We start from the raw sequence: 23,053 nt of genomic DNA, 5'->3' as shown, positions 1-23,053 counted from the left end.
AGAAGATCCAGGTTGAGATCTTGGTGATGCTCTGCTACAGAAAGGAATCAAGGGCTAGAGATCTGAACGGAAGGGGTCATATTATTCCGTTGCACCCACTGTAAGATTTTCTAACTTTATATGTGTTTATTTTCATTGTTTTAGAATTCATATTAGGTTGTTAATCCAACATACTTGTTAGTAAATCTAGATCCTGGTAAAATAATTTCCAACAACTGGCACCAGAGCCATGGTAATGATTTACTTTCATGTAATATGAATTAAAACGATGATTGATATGTTTTGTGTTGATTTGGATGGTTTCATGTTGGTTTATGTGTTGTTTGATGAATGTATATGTTGTACAGTTTCGTTTTCCATGAAAAATATTTTTTCAATTTTTGAAAATATTTTATTTGGATTCCTTGTGAAAAATTGAGCAATTTTGTTTATTACGGAACTCGATTCCGATAAAAATTGAGAAAGATATGAATTTTGGAAAATCGGGATTCAAGGCTGTCAAGGGTGGTGCTCATGCGCACCAGACCCTCAGATCAGCCTCCCCATCCGCGCGCGTAAGCCTGGGCATGCACCCTGCAGCTGACCGAGGCTTCTCAGTCGAAGACCCTGCAAGCGCCGAGTTTTCTCGGTGCCCCTCCCTCATCCGCGCACGTAGACAGGCTGCTGCATGCAGTCACTTTCCCAAAATTGCGATTTTTGGGATTTTTTTCCCAAAAATCTAATTTTTTCATGGGATTGTTTCCCAAAATTTATTTTTCCAATTTTAAATATTTCTAAATGGAAATGTTTCCAATTTTAATTTTTTTGCAATTTGGAATTTTTCCAATTTTTAAATATTTCTATTTTGGAATGTTTCCAATTTTAAATATTTCCTATTATGGTGAGATTTAAAAATTTGTTAACTTCTTTAATATTTATTTATTATTTAATTATAAGATTAGATATTTTGATATTTAAGATATTTTAAATTAAAAGATAACTTTGTCTTTTTATTTAAAATATTATATTAAAATTATCTTATATGACAAATTAAATAATTAATAAATTTGAAATTAACATAGATATTTTTATAGATATACTTACCATAATGTTTTCAAATTCAAAAATTTGTTATTTTGTTAAATATTTAATTATTTATAAATTATAAGTATAAAAATGATATTTTTTCTATATATATCATTGTTTCCTTATTAGAAATTTATAAATCATATCTTAAATATTTAAATAACGTATATATTTTTGTAGAGATTTGAATATTGCTTAATTTGAGATATTTAGACATATAATTATGGTAATTATTATTCATTTATTATTTTATTCCTTAAATAATAATTATCTAACCAAATCTATTTTAAAATTGGTTTATTTTATTAAATTATAAGATCTGAAACTGATATTGCAGATTCTTTCCTTTCAAATCATTGATCTTATTAGATATTTAATTTAATTTGATTCAAATAAACCTAGATATTTTAAAATTAGTTTCCTTTATTTGGTTAGTTTAAGAATAATAATTTAATTATATTAATATCTTATTTCACATCTGTTACATGGACAATGTTTGTTTATATTGTTTATTCAAAAACTCTTTTTAACAAACCTATTATTTATCTGATCTAAATTGGTATGATTAACTTGTTGACAGATCCAATGATCTGATTTTAATCATAGTCCAATTGTCAATAGATCTTATAAATAATTTGTAACAGGTAAATTTTGTACTTCTTTCATCTGTGTAAACCTAGTAACATGATAGGGCCCATCCAAATCATTTGACCTGTGTGAGCCTATATGTTTGCTTTTGGGCTTAGATGCATATAGGAAGCCCATTTAAGTTTTTACTATGAAAATGGACTAGGTTGCTAAAATAAATTTTGACATAAGGAAATTTATTTAGGTCCAATTAGATTTGGGCTTATTCAATGAATAACAATTATTTATTTAAAGGTTAAATTCCTCTCTTTTGGGCCTTATGTGAGAGTTGGGGGTCATAGAAGTGGGTACGACATACTGAACCCAGCTCCCCCTCACATGAACTACCCCAATTGTGAAGGCTCATTTGCCTTATTTAAATAATTGTATTAGGTTAATTATATTAGTCTAACCTAATTAAAATTGAATTAGCAACATAATTAACTTTTAAAATATATGGAATTTATTTTTCATTGTAATATTTTAAAGTTAATTTTAGAAAAACACTTAGTCAATGATATATTCTAGATAGTTATTTCTAGTACTAATTATTATTTCTAATATTAAATAGGAAAATATCATTGATTGTGAAATTAATTGTTTGATAATTAATTTTGGTACAATCTAAGTTTAGTATATTTTCCTAGTATTAAACTAGAATTAATAATTAAGTTTTCTCTTTACTTAATTATTTATTTTTTGAATTTAATACATTTAATTAAATTGAAAATTTCAATATCTAAGTTGATTTTTAATCATGATACTTAAATATTGTTATTTTCATGTTATTTAATTAAAGTTGAAAATTATCTTAAGTTTGGAATCTTATTTCAGAATAACTTAAAGCTGAATAATTTTCAAAATATATTTTATTTTATTTTATTAATCATTTCTCAAAAATTTGAAATTGCATTTCTTTAATGTAGAAATTTCGAATTTTATTTGAAAAATAGATTAAAGTTGAAAATTATTTATTTAATTTTGGACCAACTTAAATCAATAATTTTTTTTTCATTTAATGATTAATTAAAATAAATGAACTAAAATATATATTATAATTAGAAATTTGATTAATTAGTCCATGAAAGTCTAGATAGATATTATCTGTTTTGCTTGAAGTATTTTTCTAGTGATATTTAATTAAATAGAAAATTAATATTTAAGTTGATTTTTAATCATGATACTTAAATATTTAAAATTTTTCTTAGATATATAATTAAATAGGGAAATTATATTTTTTGTTGAAAATTAATTTTTATTAATTTTGGGCCAACATAAAATTAGAGTAATTTTCCAGGATTTATTTTATTTTATTTTGAAGCATTTTCGAAATGCAATATATATTTATAGAAAATTAAATTTGAGTTGTAAATTAATTTAAATTAATTTTGAAACAACTTAAATTGAATAATTTTCTAAATATTTATGGAAATTATTACTAAGATGGAAATAATTCACGTTATTTATCCATCTAAGTATAATTTATAAATATTACATTAAAATTTATATTTAGAATATTTTATTCTAAATTGGAAATTTTAATTAAATAAATATATATTTAAAATAAATGGATTAAATTAAATATTAGAAGAAAATCCAACCCTTCATTAAATAATGAGCTTTCTTATAAAGATATTCGATCTTCATTGTTGGTTTTACATGGCTATTGTTTTAGTGAGTAATCCTCCCTAATGGAGGAACGTTCATTAGCAAGTTAGCACCGTTTAATCTCGAAAGATAAGTAATCTTGTAAGTTTTTTATATACTTTATGCTCACCCTAATGGTGGCGACTGTATAAGACTTGCAAGAATATGAAACAATCGTGGAAGCTCATAAGATAGAATAGCCTTGACTCTCGCCTAAACGGGACAACGTGGATTCCAATCTTGATCGAATAAAAGGTTGCTAGAATGTTGATCATTTTAGATGAGCTGACAACTCTATTCAATGGATGGTAGCTTTGACTCTCGCCTAAACGGGACACTGATATCAGTTTGTTGAAAACCTTGGAAATTATTTAGGATTGTATGTTTTAGTATTTTCACTTGTCATTCCTACTTGCTATGTGCTTCATAATTTCTGAATTGTGTATGAATTTGTATTGAACCATGTTATTTTCTGTTATTAAATTGTAGTTTAATTTCGAATCTTCATTGTTGGTCTAACTTGGTTTGTTTTTCTAATGAGATAAATCCCTAATGGATTTTCACCATTAGACTAACATAATAGTGTTAGATCTTGAACGATAAATATTGTATATGCAACATCTAACTGTTCATCAATTGATGACACCTTAGACTAGTGTTTTACAGTATGAAACAAGAAGATTGTATAAATAAGATTACTTTGACTCTCGCTAATCGGAGCATCGTTGGATTCTTATTTAAAACGAAATTATCCTAATTCCTCTTAGCTTATTCATTTCGAATTAGCTTAATGACATATCATTGGATGAATGGTCTATAAATCATATAAAGTCATATTTTCTCTTAAGAAATTAGATGACGCATATGATTATATTCCCGGAATTCTATCCCTAAATGATATAAATCCTCAATCTTAGATATCTCCTACTTGTATAGGCAAATCATAGAGTTAGATTAGTAGTGGTGGTCCAAGAAAGAGTTACTAATTATACAATTACACTTTCACAAGTGTTTCATAACCATTTTCTTTCAATGGATTTAAACTGTATGAGTTTAGTATTCTGTGACCAGAATCCACTTGCACTATTCTAAGAACTCTTTGTTGTAACTAAAAGATACAACCACATATTTTATAAATCTATGGCATTTGTATCTTGTTCATAGTGGTTTTGACAAGATCATTCTCTGCAAAGAGTTAATATGCCTATATCCATTGAAAGTAATTTCATCTCATTCACAGATGGATGTACATTCAGGGGTGGATATGAGTTTTCGTTGTATTCTTAAAACGATCACTCTAGATTTTACCTTATGCAAAAGAAATTTGAAATGTTTGAAAAATTTCATGAATTTCTAGCAATGATGAAGGTAAGTGGTTAAAGATCTTGCGAACTGATAGGGGTGGAGAAAAAGTTAGTAGATATGCAGTTCAAAGATCATTCATTTGATTTTGAATTATATCCAAACTTACCTCCCCAGAAATTCGAGTTGCATATTGATGATTAGTTACTAGGCATTGCCTAAATCCTTCTATGGTAATTAAATTTCAGAATGATGTAATGGTTGTATACTTTATGTAAATCATTACTAGATTCATGGATGACCTAATCGAAATCTTAAGAAAAGCTAGAACTGCTAACCTTCGTTTGCATGTTTGTTAGCTATTCTAAGTGATTAGGGGTGGAGCATCCAATAGTTATTAGATAAGAAAGTGTTTGTTTAAACAAATACCACTTTTTCTAAGAAAATGACTAAGTCTGAAAATAAAGTAGCAAATAAAGGAGATATTATTTCTTGATTCCATAAGTGTTCTATAATCTTATTCGTTTCAAGATGATCCCACTGCCTCTGTTGTCTTAACACAACTGAAGAGGTCTATACCATTTAGTTTTCTTAGACATAGATTCACGGTACCTTGTCGTAGTGGGGGAGTTTCAAGGAACTTTACCTTCTTATGACTTGGAAGACACTAGTGATTAAAACCCATTGTGAGTTTAAACAAGTAATGGATTGTCAAGATAAGAAACTAAGAAGAAAGCCAATAGAACTATGGTTTGATCCATTCACATGGAGTAACCTAAAGTTTTCTGTTACAAGGAAATGAAAGAAAATTTTCGTTAATAAGTCTATTCAATGGACTTAACAAAACTTCATGTTCCTAGTATTATAGGTTTGAGTTTATCTAAACCTATGGCTTAAGGTATACCTGGTAATTACTTACTCTAATGCAAGCAAAAGATACTGAAGCATTCTCTTTCCAATGGAAATCTATAGAACTTTCACAACTTCTTAGATATAGATTTTATTTATCTAAGGAAAAGTCTCAACTATTCCAGAAAAGATAAAGCCATGAAAGAATTTCTTAAATCAACAGTGAGAGGTCTTAGATATGCTTTAGTATGCCTTAGACCAGACACCTGCTATTGAGTGGGAGTAATGAGTAGGTATCAGATTAATCCAGGAAAGGAACATTGGAAGACAATCATGTAAATCTTAAGATTAAGAAGAGGAACTATATGTTAGTCAATAAGGGTGGTTTTGAAACTCTTAGACTACACCACATCAGATTTCGAGACTTGCTTGTGTGCTAGAAAGTCTGCTGATGAGATGGTGATTACTTTGGGGGTGGAGTAGCGACTTTGGAGAAGTGTCAAAACCTATCTGAAATCTCTTGGTCTACCAGAGAGAGACTGAATGTTAAAAGTTGCAGGAAAGATACTTATTCAGTCTAAGGAAAGTTCTATAGATTTGTGGCACCGCTCCAACTTGCCTTAACTACTACGGTTACTTCCTGAATAACCAAAGAGTAGTTGCCAAAAGTATAGAATCCAGTATCCCAAGAAAGTAGACATATAGAGAGGAATTTCACATTATCAAGGATTTTGTGATTTTGAATTAATTAGTCCATGAAAATCTAGATAGATATTATCTGTTTTTGCTTGAAGTATTTTTCTAGTGTATTTAATTAAATAGAAAATTAATATTTAAGTTCATTTTCATCATCATCCTTAAAAATTTGAAATTTTTCATATATTTAATTAAATAGGAAAATTATATTTTTTGTTGTAAATTAATTTTATTAATTAATTTTGGGCCAACATTAAATTAGAATAATTTTTCCAAGATTAATTTTTATTTTAACATGCATTTTCAAAAATTGTATCCTTGAATACTTTAATTTTTCGAAATGCAATATATATTTATAGAAAATTAAATTTGAGTTGTAAATTAATTTAAATTAATTTTGTAACAACTTAAATTGAATATTTTTTCTAAATATTTATTGGAAATTGTTACTAAGATTGAAATAATTCATATTATTTTCATATCCATCTAAGTAAAATTTATAAATATTAAATTAAAATTTATATTTAGAATTTTTCATTCTAAATTGGAAATTTTAATTAAATAAATATATATTTAAAATAAATAGATTAAATAAAGAGAATCAAAGAAAATACAACTCTCTTTAAATAATGAGCTTTATTATTAAGATATTCGATGTCCATTGTTGGTTTTACTTCGCGTTTGTTTTAGTGAGTAATCCTCCCTAATGGAGGAACGTTCATTAGCAATTTCGCACCGTTTAATCTCGAAAGATAAGTAGTTTGTAAGTGTTTTATATGGTATGGATCACCCTAATGGTGGCGACCATATTTGACTTGCAAATTATGAAACAATGGTGGAAGCTCATAAGATAGAATTGCCTTGACTCTCGCCTAAACGGGACAACGCTGAATTCCAATCTTGATCGAATAAAAGGTTGCTAGAATGTTTAACATTTTAGATGAGCTGACAACTCTATTCAATGGATGGTAGCTTTGACTCTCGCCTAAACGGGATACTGATATCAGTTTGTTGAAAACCTTGGAAATTATTTAGGATTGTATGTTTTAGTATTTTCACTCGTCATTCCTACTTGCTATATGTTTAATAATTTCTGAATTGTGTGTGAATTTATATTGAACCATGTTATTTTCTGTTATTAAGTTGTAGTTTAATTTCGAATCTTCATTGTTGATCTAACTTGGTTTGTTTATCTAATGAGATAAATCCCTAGTGGATTTTCACCATTAGACATATATAATAGTGTTAGATCTCGAAAGATAAATATTGTATATGCAACATCTAGTTGTTCATCAATTGATGACACCTTAAACTAGTATTTTTACAATATGAAACAAGAAGATTATATAAATAAGATTACTTTGTCTTTCGCTAATCGAAGCATCGTTGGATTCTTATTTAAACAACGAAATTATCCTAATTCCTCTTAGCTTATTCATTTCGAATTAGCTCAATAACATATCATTGGATGAATGGTCTATAAATCATTTCATGTCATTCTATATTTTCTCTTAAGAAATTAAATGACGCATATGATTATAATCCCGAAATTCTATTCCCAATTGATATAAATCCTCAATCTTAGAAATCTCCTACTTGTATGGGCAAATCTGACTTAGAGTTAAATTAGTAGTGGTGGTCCAAGATAGAATTACTCCTAATATTTGGTATAAATTTAAGTCTTTGACTTTAATTTTAGATTCCAAACAGAAATTTTCTTATATTTCTAATTCCAGAATACAATACAGTTACACTTCCTCAAGTGTTTAATATCCATCTTCTATTAATGGATTCAAACTGTATGCAATATGAGTTTGGTATTCTGTGACCAGGATCCACTTGCACTATTCTAAGAACTCTTTGATGTAACTATACCTAAGTCATCAAAAGACTCAACCACATTTTTTTTATTAATCTATGGCATTTGTATCTTGATCATAGTGGATTTGACAAGATCAATCTCTGCAAAGAGTTAATATGCCTATATCAACTGAAAGTAGTTCATCTCATTCGCAGATGGATGTACATTCAGGGGTGGATATGAGTTTTTCGTTGTATTCTTAAAACAATAACTCTAGATTATACCTTATGCAAAGAAATTTGAAATGTTTGTTTAAATTTCATCAATTTCTAGCAATGGTTAATACCATTAAGGTAAGTGGTTAAAGATCTTCCAAACTGATAGGGGTGGAGAAATAGTTAGTAGATATGCAGTTCAAAGATCATTAAATTGATTTTTGAATTATATCCAAACTTACCTCCCCAGAAATTTGGAGTTGCATTTTGATGATTAGTTACTAGTCGTTGCCTAAATCCTTCTATGGTAATACAATTTCAGAATGATGTAATGGTTGTATACTTAATGTAAATCATTACTTGATTCATGGATGACCTAATCAAAATCTTAAGAAAAGCTAGAACTGTTAACCATGGTTTGTTAGCTATTCTAAGTGATTAGGGGTGGATCATCCCATTGTCAATAGATAAGAAAGTGTTTGTTCTAACAAATACCACTTTTCTAAGATAATGACTAAGTCTGAAAATAAAGTAGCAAATAAAGGAGATATTTATTTCTTGATTCCAAAAGTGTTCTATCATCTTATATGACATATAATGATCCCACTGCCTCTGTTGTCTTGTCACAACCGAAGAGATCAATACCATTTAGTTTTCTTAGACATAATTCACGGTACCTTGTCGTAGTGGGAGAGTTTCTAGGAACTCACCTTCTTATGACTTGGAAGACACTAGTGATTAAAATCCATTGTGAGTTTAAACAAGTAATCGATTGTCAAGTTAAGAAACTAAGAAGAAAGGCAAGAGAACTATGGTTTAATCCATTTACATGGAGCAACCTAAACTTTCTATTACAAGGACATAAAAGGAAATTTTCGTTTATAAGTCTATTCAATGGACTTAACAAAACTTCCTGTTCCTAGTGTTATAGGTTTGAGTTTATCTAAGCCTATGGCTTGTGGTATACCTGGTAATTACTTACTCTAATGCAATCAACTTACTTTATTAAGATGCTGAAGCATTTTCTTTTTAATGGCAATCTATAGAAGCCTCTCGACTTCTTAGGCATAAATTTTATTTATCTAAGGAAAAGTCTCAACTATTCCAGAAAAGATAAAGCCATGAAAGAATTTCTTAAATTAACAGTGAGAGGTCTTAGACATGCTTTTGTATGCCTTAGACCAGACACCTGCTGTTGAGTGGGAGTAACGAGTAGCTATCAGATTAATCCAGGAGAGGAACATTGGAAGACAATCAAGTAAATCTTAAGATTAAGAAGAAGAACTATATGTTAGTCTATAAGGGTGTGTTTAAAACTCTTAGACTACACCAGAAAGGGAGAAGTGTAAAAACCTATCTGAAGTCTCTAGGTCTACCAGAAAGGGACTGAATGTTAAAGTTGACGGAAACGTACTTACTCAGTCTAAGGAAAGTTCTATACATTTTTGGCACCATTCCAAATTGCCTTAACTACTAGTGTTACTTCCTTAATAACCAAGAAGTAGTTGCCAAAGGTATAGAATCCAATATCCCAAGAGAGTAGACATATAGAGAGGAATTTCACATTATCAATGATTTTGTGATTAAGGAAGAGTAATGGTGGAGAAAAGGTTGTGTTTAATTCAACCTTTCAGATTCTATTACGAGGAGTTTACTACTACTACACTTGATTTGTATATCGAGGTGTTGAGATTATTTGAAACGCACTTTTTGTTTTGTATTAGTGCAAGTGGGAGTTTGTTGGGTTTTATGCCCTAAATAAAACTCATTTCAATATAATCAGATTTACTTATTAATATAGATCAGAAATAACATTTAATGTTGCATGGTTCACATGGTTTATTTCATTATTATATGTACATAATGTATAAATTCATCTAAAACCCATTTCACATACTTGATCCTGTTTATTGTGCCGTCAACACATTGGAAAGTAAACATGACTATGTGAATAAAGTTTCCTAGATTTATCAGACATAGGGTTTTACTGATATGATAATCTACAACAAGAGTTTACTTGCATTTGGAGAAATGCTATGTTCTTTCTAGAGCATTGGTTAAAGTAAAGCTCAGGTTGGATGCATGGAGTATGCATCGAAAGGGACCGATATTGAAATTTGACTTACATTTATTAAACTTACCGTAATATCTATTCAAGTCAATATCGCCTAGTTGATCCTAGATCAAATGATCTTAATCCTGTTATGATTAGGCTCAATCTCAAGAGGCTATTCGTGTTCTTTGATTTGTTGGTTAAGCCTACTTTTGGGTCAGGGTGATACGTACATTTTGGGAACACGGTAGTGCAATTGAGTGGGAGCGCTAACATAAACATGAAATCTATAGCTTCTATCTGGCGAATAGTAAGTAGAGGATGATCTCCTTCGAGCTTGACCAAACGAAAATAAATGGTGGAGATCTCATTTCACATAAGTTGAAATATCATTTATACGGGGTTAAGTGTTTTAAGGATAAAACACATTGTAGGGTGTAACAGTAATCTAATCCCTTTACAGTGTACATCATTCATATAGAGGATCATTGATCAAATTAGGATTATAACAATGGATAACTAATGATGTGTCTATATGGTGGAACATATAGAGCATTCTATATACTGAGAGTGCAATTCTAAGTTCTATGCGTGGATTCAACGAAGAATTAATAAGTTAGTGAATTTTAGTAATAAAATCTTGATCTGCTTATTGGAAGCTCGGTTATATAGACCCATGGTCCCCGCACTAGTTGAGATAATATTGCTTGTAAGACTCATATAATTGGTTTTGATTAATCAGTTATAATTCTCAATTTAGACTACATCTATTTGTGAATTTTTCACTAAGTAAGGGCGAAATTGTAAAGAAAGAGTTTTAGGGGCATATTTGTTAATTATGATACTATGTATGGTTCAATTAATAAATATGATAAATGACAATATTATTTAATAATTATTTATAGTTATTAAATAGTTAGAATTGGCATTTAAATGGTTGAATTTGAAAATTGGCGTTTTTGAGAAAATCAGATGCAGAAAAGATAAAACTGCAAAATTGCAAAAAGTGATGCCCAGATCCACTTTCTTTAGGGCCGGCCACTTTTGTAGGGAATTTAAACTGATATTTTCATTATTTTAATGCCAAATAATTCAAACCTAACCCTAGTGGAATGCTATAAATAGATAGTGAAGGCTTCAGGAAAATTATACTTCTGATTCAGAAAAAACTGAGCCTCTCTCTCTCCCTATCTTTGGCCCACCTCTTCTCCTCTTTCTTCTTCATTGAAATTTCGAAATTCTTAGTGTGAGAGTAAGTGCCCACACATAGCAAGTGATACCTCAATCATAGTGAGGAAGATCGTGAAGAAAGACTTTCAGCAAGAAGGAGTTTGAACACTAAAGAATCAGAGAAAGAGATCCAGGTTCAGATATTGATAATGCTCTGCTACAGAAAGGAATCAAGGGCTAGATATCTGAACGGAAGGAGTCATATTATTCCGCTGCACCCAATGTAAGGTTTCCTAAACTTTATATGTGTTTATTTCATCGTTTTAGAAAGTTCATATTTAGGGTGTTAATCAACATACTTGTGAGTAGATCTAAGATCCTAGTAAAATAATTTCCAACATCATAACCAACATGGGACTTTATGTTGGGAATTATTTTACCAGGATCTTAGATCTACTCACAAGTATGTTTATTAACATCCTAAATATGAACTTTCTAAAACGATAAAATAAATACATATAAAGTTAAGAAAACCTTACATTGATGTAGCGGAATAAATGTCTCCTTCCACTCAGATCTCTAACCCTTGATTCCTTTCTGTAGCAGAGTATAATCAAGATCTGAGCCCGAATCTCCTTCTTCTTCAAGCTTTGATCCTTCACAGTCTTCCAATCTATGATTGAGTTACTGCTTGCTGTGTGTGGGCACTTACTCTTTCACTAGGGTCACGAAAAAGATGAAGGAAAAGAGGGAGAGAGGTTTCGGCCAAGGTAGAGAGTGAGGAAAGGCTCAGTTTTTCTGAAGAGAGAAATTTCTGTCAGAAAGTTTTATTGAAAACTTGTATTTTGACTGAGCCATCACTTTCTATTTATAGGCAACTTACTAGGTTTAAGTTTAGAATTATTTGGCATTAAAATATTGAAAATAATAATTTGAAAAAGCCTTATAAGTGGCCGGTCATAGGTGTTGTAATGGGCCCCACTTAATTTTGCAATTTTATCAAATTTTATCTCTATTTTCTCAAAAATGCCAATTTTCCAATTCTAACCTTTTAAATGCCAAAACTAATTATTTAATAATTAAAATACATTATTAAATAATATTGTCATTTAATTTAATTATTAATTAGACATATAAAGTCTATTAATAAATAAATAAACCTAGAAAACTCTTTTTCTTACAATTTCACCCCTGCTTAGTGAAAATTCATAAAATCAGACATAGTCTAACTTTAGAATTATAATTGATCAATCACGAATCAATTAATGAGTCTTACAAGCAGAATGTTCTCAACTAGAATGGGGACCATGGATCTATATGCTGAGCTTCCAATAAGTGAACCAAATTTACCAAGTAAATTCCTACTTATTAATTCTTCGTTGAATCCACTCTTAGAACTTAGAATTGCACTCTCAGACTTATATAGAGCATATTGTATGTTTCACGATACCAATATACTATCTCATTTAACCATTGTTATAATCTTATTGTGATTTAAAGATCCTCTATATAGATGATTTACATCGAGATGGGATTTCTTTACCGTTCTCACCCCTCAATGTATTTTGCCCCTTAAAACACTTAGCTACCTGTAAATGGTGTTTAGTGATCTAATAATTAGTCAGTTAAACAAGAGCTCATCCATTTACTTCTATTTGCTAAGCTCGAAGGGAATCATCACTTAACTTCTATACACCAGTAGAAGCTATAGATTCCATATTTATGTTCAGCACTCCCACTCAATCATACTATCATGTTCCCAAAATAAACGTATCACCCTGACCCAAAAGTAGGCTTAACTAATAAATCAAAGAACATGAATAGCACTCCTGAGTTGAGCCTAAGCATATCAGGATTTAGATTCTTTTCAATCTTAAGATCAACTACTGATATTGACTTGGAAAGATATGTATAACGGTAAGTTTGTAATATCTTAACTTAGTTGCAATATCGGTCCGGTCCAATGTATACTCCATACATTCGAAACTAGTATACTTTACTAATGTCCTGGAAAGAACATAACACTTACTCCAAGTGTAAGTACACATCATCGCTGATTATCACATTAGTGTAAATCCAATAACACTGATGAAACAGGGACCAAAACTTTTGATTCATATGATCACAATCACATTCCAATGTGTTGACGATACTGTAATTGTGAATAAACATATGATCTGGATTTAACTGATTTTGTGTGTATGAATGTAATAAACATATTAAACATATTAAACCATCAGCATGTAAAATTCATGCAAACATAAATCACTTCAAATTTCTTATATTGATAACTAATCAGATTGTAAAGAGTTTTATTTAGGGCATAAAACCTAACAAACTCCCACTTGCACTAATATTAAACAAACTGCGCAAATAGGTCAATCTGATGTCTTGATCTTCAGATCAAGTGTAGTATATTTGAATCCACCCAAACTTCTGGAAACTAGTTCATAAATACTCTTATGAAACATCCTTTACTATATGCTTTACTCATCAAGGGATACTGAAATCTTTACTGTTTTAAAAGTACATCTGAATTAACAGAGGACATATCTCTCATATTTTAAAATATGTAATTGAGATAATACAAAGTTGTAGACTTTTCTTCAGTGATATAACTTTCTGGTATTTTCGAATAGACCAAGTTATAGTTCTTCTCTGGTAGAGCTTGAATTATTATACAATAATTCCTCCACCCCCAAAGTAAGCACCATCTTAAGAATTTCGAAATTAGATGGTGTGATACAAAGACAACTGATACATAGTTCCTTAATATCTGACATATAGATCACTTTCATAAATCCTTCTTGAATATCTTCTAATGTTCCCTATTTGATTACATCTCAGATAGCTCCCACTCAATAGCAGATGTCTGGTTAAATAATACTTTTAACCTCTGATTGTTTAGAGAGTTACCTAGTTGTGACTTTTGTGTTAGTCTGAAACTTTAAGTCAAGACTAAGTCATCAACATAGCAGGCTAGTATTTGAAGTGAAAAATACATGCCAGAGATTAAAGTAATCAAAATTAAGATACCATAAAATTTTATGAGGATTAAGAATTCTTAGTTCAAGTCATTCGAATGGACTGAACTAGAGTTCTTTATCTTATTCTCATAATTCTGATAAGCTATATCTATCCATGTGAATGGATAGATTTGCTTTTCAGTAGTGTTCTTAAGTACCTACCACAATTATCAACCTAATGAAGATGGGTATAGAACTTTAAAATTCTCCCACTCAATTAAGGTAGTGTGAAACTTTAACAAAGAACTTTCAGAGGTATCAAACTTTTACTTACAACAGTAAAATCAAAATGGAACATACAATCAAGATCAAGAATTTATATTGACAATAGCTGACTCATTATATTACTTCTATGTTTAAACAAGATATGTGTTTCATAGGGAATTGTGGAATAGACTCCACCCCTAAGAATATACATATAGGGTACTACGGATAACCTCCACCCCTAAGTATATAGAGATTATGATCCACCCCTAAAGGTTGTAAAGATCATGATTCTCTAAGTGTGATAGAGTTTATGTGGAGTTGAATACTATCCAGAGTTCATTAGATATAAAAGATCGTTGAACTGCATAGTTTTCTTAACTTTTCTCCACCCCTATCAGATCATAAGATCCTTTTATTAAAAAAATTCTTAATAATTGTATTAGAATTAACAATTATTGATAAACATAGAAATAATTTCTAGTGTTTATATAATATAACTCTATGAAGAGTTGTAAATATTATAGAATTTGCATCAATAATAAAAACACTTACACATACAAACATACAAATATAATGTGGTAATTATTGATGAAGATAAAATAAATGAAGCTCAATCTCATAATTTGCAATAAGGAATTTCGAATAAAAAACTTTATTAATATTAAAAAAAATGTATTGCAACAATATGAGAGAAACAGGGATAAATATCCCTGACTAAAAAATTTTGAAATCCAAATTGTCTTTAAACTAAAACAATTAATTCAAAAATAAATTGAAGAGCTTCATCTTCATGTGGACGATTTCACCCTTGGTCCAGCTTGCTGATCCAACTCAATTGAGTTCAAGTAGCTTGGCCTATAAGAAGAAGAAAACAAATAAACAAAGTTTAGTCCAGAATCATAAATCCAATTGGATAATAATTCACTAAACTCTTAAAGTTTATAAATGGAAATACCTTGTTTCTTTGCAAGAAGTTTAGGACATTGGGGTTTCCAATGACCTTTCTCATTGCAGAAGAAACACTTTCCTTTAAGTGTAGCATCACCAGAAGCAGCAGCCTTTTTCATGGCTTTTGTTCGCTTCTTGGTGTTCTTCCACTTCTTCTTCGATTTGGGCTTTGAAGCAGATGCAACATTTGCTTCAGGTTTTATCGTCCCATTACCATTACCAGGATGAGGTTTACTCCCTTTTTTCTTGGGTCCTCCAATCAAATTTTCATAAGTTTGAAGGTCATTGACTAATTCATGAAAGTCAATTTCCTTCTTATTCATGACATAATTTGATGTATATGGTAGAAATGCTGGAGTCAGGCTATTCAAGATAAGACTTACTTGAGTAGCACTGTCCATTTCAGCACCATGATCCTGGGCTTCTTGGAAATAACTGGACATGAGGAGAACATGGTCACGCACGTTTTGATGAGGTTCCATCCGTGCGTTAATGTACTTCTTAGTCGCGTCAAAGCGTGACTGAAGTGATGCCTTACCGAATAGCTCATTTAACTTCGTCATAACTTCAGCAGCCTTCTCAGTTTTAGAAAACCGAGTTTTGTGGGTGTCAACCATGCTAGAAAGCATAAAGTATAGAGCTTTGTCATTTGCTTTCTGCCAACGCTCATACTTTTCTTTCACAGCTTTGGATGCATTGTCCCCAGGCACTTCAGGTGACGGCTCAGTTAAAACAAACAAGGCACTTTTTCCTATGAGAGCAATATTAATGTTCTCATTCCATTTATTAAAGTTAGATCCATTCAGCTTATTTTCAGTCAACAGTGATAACATGGGATTCATTTTAACAAACAGGATACTACAAAATAATAGAAATCAACAAATAGAAATTAATAATGGTTTAACACACAAAATCAATTCAGAAATTATAAGCACATAGCAAGTAGGAATGATATGAGAAAATACTTAAAAAAAATCAATCCTAAATAATTTCCAAGGTTTTCAACAAACTGATATCAGTGTCCCGTTTAGGCGAGAGTCAAAGCTATCATCCATTGAATAGAGTTGTCAGCTCATCTAAAATGTTAAACATTCTAGCAACCTTTTATTCGATCAAGATCAGAATCCAGCGTTGTCCCGTTTAGGCGAGAGTCAAGGCTATTCTATCTTATGAGCTTCTACCATTGTTTCGCAATTTGCAAGTCAAATATGGTCGCCACCATTAGGGTGATCTATACCATATAAAACACTTACAAACCACTTATCATGCGAGATTAAACGGTGCGAAATTGCTAATGAACGTTCCTCCATTAGGGAGGATTACTCACTAAAACAAACGCGGTGTAAAACCCACAATGGAGATCGAATATCTTAATAATAATAAAGCTCATTGTTTAAAATGTATTTTCTTATTATTCTAATAAATAAATCTCATTAAATTCTATTTAAGAATTAAAATTCAAAAATAAGAATTTAATATAATATTTATAAAATTATACTAGATGGTGATTGAAATAAAATTAATTATTTCCATCTTAGTAATAATCTTAAATATAAATATTAAGGAAATTAATTTAAGATGAATTAAATAAATAATTAGCAACTTAAAAATTTCCTTTGAGAATATATTTATTGGGTTCAAAAATTAAGTATAAAAAAAAACATACAATTTTCGAAAAATAATAAAAATAAAAAAGAAATACTTCAAGCAAAAATATCACCTATCTAGATATTCTTTTGACTAGTTAATTCAATTTCTAATAATATATATATTTTAAATTCACTTATTTTAAATTAATCTATTAAATGAAAAAATCATTGACTTGAGTTGGTCCAAGAATTAATTAAAATAATTAATTAATTTACAACTCAATCTATTTTTCAAAAAAAATTCAAAAATATTGCATAATGCAATTTTCGAAATTGATTAATAAAATAAAGAAAAATATATATATATATTGAAAATTATTTAAATTTAAGTTGAAAAATTAAATTTCAACCTAAAAATAATTTTCTATTTAATTAAGTGTCATGAAAAATCAATAAATATTTAAGTATCATGATGAAAATCAACTTAGATATTTAGATTTTTCAACTTAATTAAATGTATTAAATTCAAGAAATAATAATTAAGTGTAGAGAAGGCTTAATTATTAATTTCTATTTAATACTAGGAAAAATATACTTAATAAAATTGTACCAAAATTAATTATTTAAATAATTAATTTCACAAAGTATGATTTTCCTATTTAAATATTAGAAATAATAAGTAGTCTAGTAATTACTATCTAGAAAATATCTTATTTGACTAAGTATCTTTTCAAAAATTTGAAAAATATCTAATTTAAGTTATATAGAAAAAATCTAAAACTTAAATAATTTCAAATCTAAATTTAATTAAATATCACAAATTAAGTTGTAACCACTTAATTTGAAGATATCTTTTGAAGTTAATATTTGAAAAAAAATATCAACCAAAAAAAAATCTAAAATATTCCATTTTAAGTTAATATTTGAAAAGATATTAACTTAAAAAAATATCTTAAGAATCTTTAATAACTAATGCCTAAGATTCCTCAACTTGATTTAAAATTTAAATCAAATATTCAAATTTAAGTTAGTTAAGAAAAATCAGTTGATACAACTAATTTATAACTTAAATAGGAATATTTAATTAAATAAGCTCCAGAAAGAATCTTAGTTAGTTAAAATTCTATATTTAATTAAACACAAGAAAAATACAAATAGTTTATCTAGAAATAATATCTAAAACTAAAAGTGTTTTTCTTAAAATTAACTTTAAAATATTAAAATGAAAATAAATTTTCATATATTTTAAAAGTTAATTATGTTGCTAATTCAATTTTTACTAGGTCAAACTAATATAATTAACCTAGTACAGTTATTCAAATCAGGCAATTGGGCCTTCACAATTGGGGTAGTTCATGTGAGGGGGTGCTGGGTTCAGTATGTCGTACCCACTTCTATGGCACCCAACTCTCACACAAGGCCCAAAAGAGAGGAATTTCACCTTAAAATGAATAACTGTTATTAATTGAATAGGTCCAAAAAACTAAATGGACCTAAATAAAATCTATCATGGTGTGACATTTTATTTAGCAACAACCTATATGCATCTACATAATAAAATAAACATATAGGCTCACACAGGCACACTTTGGATGGATCCTATCATGTTGCTAGGTCATACACAGATGAAAGAAGATTGTAAAATTTACCTGTTACAAATTATTAACTTGACCAAGGGAGCCATCAGATCATTAGATCTGGCAAAAAGTAACCATGGCTATTTGCAATCAAGTAATAATAGGTTTTTAAAACTTACACACAAGCTAAAAACACATACTCCTGCAACAAGGTTAGCTGGATAGTTGGAAGTAGGATTTATTTAATTTTAAATAAATAATTTCGAAAAATAAATAATTAAAAAAAAATTAAATTAATTTCGAAAAGTAAAAAAAAAAAATTAATTTCGAAAAAAAAATAAAATAAATTTAAATTTAGAAATTATTTTAAAAATAAATATTTAAAATTAAACCTACTATTTGAAAAATTAGGTTTCAACCAACCTAAATATCATTTCAAAATTTGCTAACTACTTTTAAAAATTAAATGTTATTTTAAAAATAAAAATTAAATAAAAATTAGAAAAGATAAATAAAATATCTTTTCAGATTTTAAATTTAATTTAAATAAATAAAATAACAAAATTTAAAAATTAGCAAAATATCTTATATCTATTTAAAATTACATGATTATAAATATCTTATTTTAAATTTAAATAAGGTCAAAATATCTAAAAAGATTTAAAAAATCTTAATAGATAAGATATTTTAAAAATATCTTAAAAGATAGGATATTTTTAAATATCTTAAAAGATATTATAAATATCTTTAAAAGATATTATAAATATCTTAAAAGATAAGATATTTTTAAATATCTTAAAAGATATTTTAAATATCTAAAAAAATCTGACCTTAAATTTAAAAAAAAATATAATCAAATTTAAAAATAAGATAGATTTTTAAGCAAAAAGATAAATACTAGTTCTATTCAAATTCAAATTACACTAATATCTTGAATTAAATTAAAAAAAATAAATTAATTCAAAATGATAATTAGAATTGAATTAGGAATAGTAATAGTATATATATAAAACCATACAAAAAATTGGAAGTTAATTCCATGAAAAAGTATGAAAAATTGAAGAAAATTGAAAAAATTCGAAACTGTACGGACAGTTCTGCGATCGCAGGAAACTATCAGCACAGCCCCGATTTTGTCAAATCTTCAAAAAATCATAACTAATTCAAATAAAATCCAAATTGAGTTCTGTAAAAGGCTAACTTGCTTAATTTTTTCCATACTATCCAATAAAAATAATTCCAGAACCGAAATAACAATTATTTTTCACGAAAATTTCATAATCATCAATCAATCATCAAATAACACTCAATACAACATGATACCATCCAAAAAACATACAAACAATCGTTTTAAAGTCCAAATTACATGCAAGTAAATCAATTACCATGGCTCTGAGGCCAGTTGTTGGGAATTATTTTACCAGGATCTTAGATCTACTCACAAGTATGTTTATTAACATCCTAAATATGAACTTTCTAAAACGATAAAATAAACACATATAAAGTTAAGAAAACCTTACATTGATGCAGCGGAATAAATGTCTCCTTCCACTCAGATCTCTAACCCTTGATTCCTTTCTGTAGCAGAGTATAATCAAGATCTGAGCCCGAATCTCCTTCTTCTTCAAGCTTTGATCCTTCACAGTCTTCCAATCTATGATTGAGTTACTGCTTGCTGTGTGTGGGCACTTACTCTTTCACTAGGGTCACGAAAAAGATGAAGGAAAAGAGGGAGAGAGGTTTCGGCCAAGGTAGAGAGTGAGGAAAGGCTCAGTTTCTCTAAAGAGAGAAATTTCTGTCAGAAAGTTTTATTGAAAACTTGTATTTTGACTGAGCCATCACTTTCTATTTATAGGCAACTTACTAGGTTTAAGTTTAGAATTATTTGGCATTAAAATATTGAAAATAATAATTTGAAAAAGCCTTATAAGTGGCCGGCCATAGGTGTTGTAATGGGCCCCACTTAATTTTGCAATTTTATCAAATTTTATCTCTATTTTCTCAAAAATGCCAATTTTCCAATTCTAACCTTTTAAATGCCAAAACTAATTATTTAATAATTAAAATACATTATTAAATAATATTGTCATTTAATTTAATTATTAATTAGACATATAAAGTCTATTAATAAATAAATAAACCTAGAAAACTCTTTTTCTTACAATTTCACCCCTGCTTAGTGAAAATTCATAAAATCAGACATAGTCTAACTTTAGAATTATAATTCATCAATCACGAATCAATTAATGAGTCTTACAAGCAGAATGTTCTCAACTAGAATGGGGACCATGGATCTATATGCTGAGCTTCCAATAAGTGAACCAAATTTACCAAGTAAATTCCTACTTATTAATTATTCGTTGAATCCACTCTTAGAACTTAGAATTGCACTCTCAGACTTATATAGAGCATATTGTATGTTTCACGATACCAATATACTATCTCATTTAACCATTGTTATAATCTTATTGTGATTTAAAGATCCTCTATATAGATGATTTACATCGAGATGGGATTTCTTTATCGTTCTCACCCCTCAATGTATTTTGCCCCTTAAAACACTTAGCTACCTGTAAATGGTGTTTAGTGATCTAATAATTAGTCAGTTAAACAAGAGCTCATCCATTTACTTCTATTTGCTAAGCTCGAAGGGAATCATCACTTAACTTCTATACACCAGTAGAAGCTATAGATTCCATATTTATGTTCAGCACTCCTACTCAATCATACTATCATGTTCCCAAAATATACGTATCACCCTGACCCAAAAGTAGGCTTAACTAATAAATCAAAGAACATGAATAGCACTCCTGAGTTGAGCCTAAGCATATCAGGATTTAGATTCTTTTCAATCTTAAGATCAACTACTGATATTGACTTGGAAAGATATGTATAACGGTAAGTTTGTAATATCTTAACTTAGTTGCAATATCGGTCCAGTCCAATGTATACTCCATACATTCGAAACTAGTATACTTTACTAATGTCCTGGAAAGAACATAACACTTACTCCAAGTGTAAGTACACATCATCGCTGATTATAACATTAGTGTAAATCCAATAACACTGATGAAATAGGGACCAAAACTTTTGATTCATATGATCACAATCACATTCCAATGTGTTGACGATACTGTAATTGTGAATAAACATATGATCTGGATTTAACTGATTTTGTGTGTATGAATGTAATAAACATATTAAACATATTAAACCATCAGCATGTAAAATTCATGCAAACATAAATCACTTCAAATTTCTTATATTGATAACTAATCAGATTGTAAAGAGTTTTATTTAGGGTATAAAACCTAACACTTTACTACTACAAGGGCATGCCGTTTGGGGCAACATATCAACAATTTGTGAACGAGATGTTCGCAAATTAAATCGGACGAAACATGGAAGTTTACTTCGATGATATGTTAGTAAAGTTAGTAAAAAGTGGGAATCATACCACAGACCTCGCGGAATGCTTCAAAATATTAAAGAAGTTTAATATGAAGCTAAACCTAAAAAAATGTTCCTTTGGAGTACCTCAAGAAACTTTTTGGGATTCATAGTAAATGCGAGGGGTATCGAAGTAAACCCAAAAAAATAAAGGCATTGATAGAGATGCCATCACCAACAAATCCTAAGGAAGTACAAGTCTTAACAAGAAGGATGGCTGCACTCAACAGGTTCAATTTCAAGTCAACTGATAAGTGTTTGCCATTCTTCAATGTATTGCGAGGCAACAAGAAATTCGAGTGGAGAGAAGAGTGTGAAGAGGCCTTTTAGAACATTAAAAGTCATCTAGCGACTCCTCCAGTTTTGGCAAAACCAATAACTGGAGAAACGGTACTCCTTTATCTAGCTATCTCGGAAGATGCGATTAGTGCGGCTATAGTGAGAGAAGAGGGTAAGAACCAGCAACCTATTTACTATGTAAGTAAAAGGTTACTAGTGGTAGAGTCTAGATATCCCCCTCTTGAAAAACTTGCTTTTTGCCTTATCTATGTGTCTCGCAAGCTACGGCCTTACTTCTAGGCACACCCCATAAAAGTATTAACCGATCAGCCCTTGAGACAAATTTTATCAAAACCAGATGCTTCTGGAGGATTGATAAAATGGTCAATCGAACTGGGGCAGTTCGACATAACATAACACCCTCAAACATCCATTAAGGGCCAAGCCTTGGCAGACTTCTTAATAGAAGGTATAACTCTAGAAGAAATTTCGCCTGTTCATCGAGATGCGAACACTTGGAAGCTATATATGGATGGTGCATCCAACGAGCAA

The sequence above is a fragment of the Cannabis sativa genome, chromosome 5 (assembly GCF_029168945.1).
Source record: "Cannabis sativa cultivar Pink pepper isolate KNU-18-1 chromosome 5, ASM2916894v1, whole genome shotgun sequence".
Lineage (NCBI taxonomy): Eukaryota > Viridiplantae > Streptophyta > Magnoliopsida > Rosales > Cannabaceae > Cannabis > Cannabis sativa.
The sequence above is the reverse complement of the archived record's forward strand: the minus strand, read 5'-3'. Positions refer to the sequence as shown.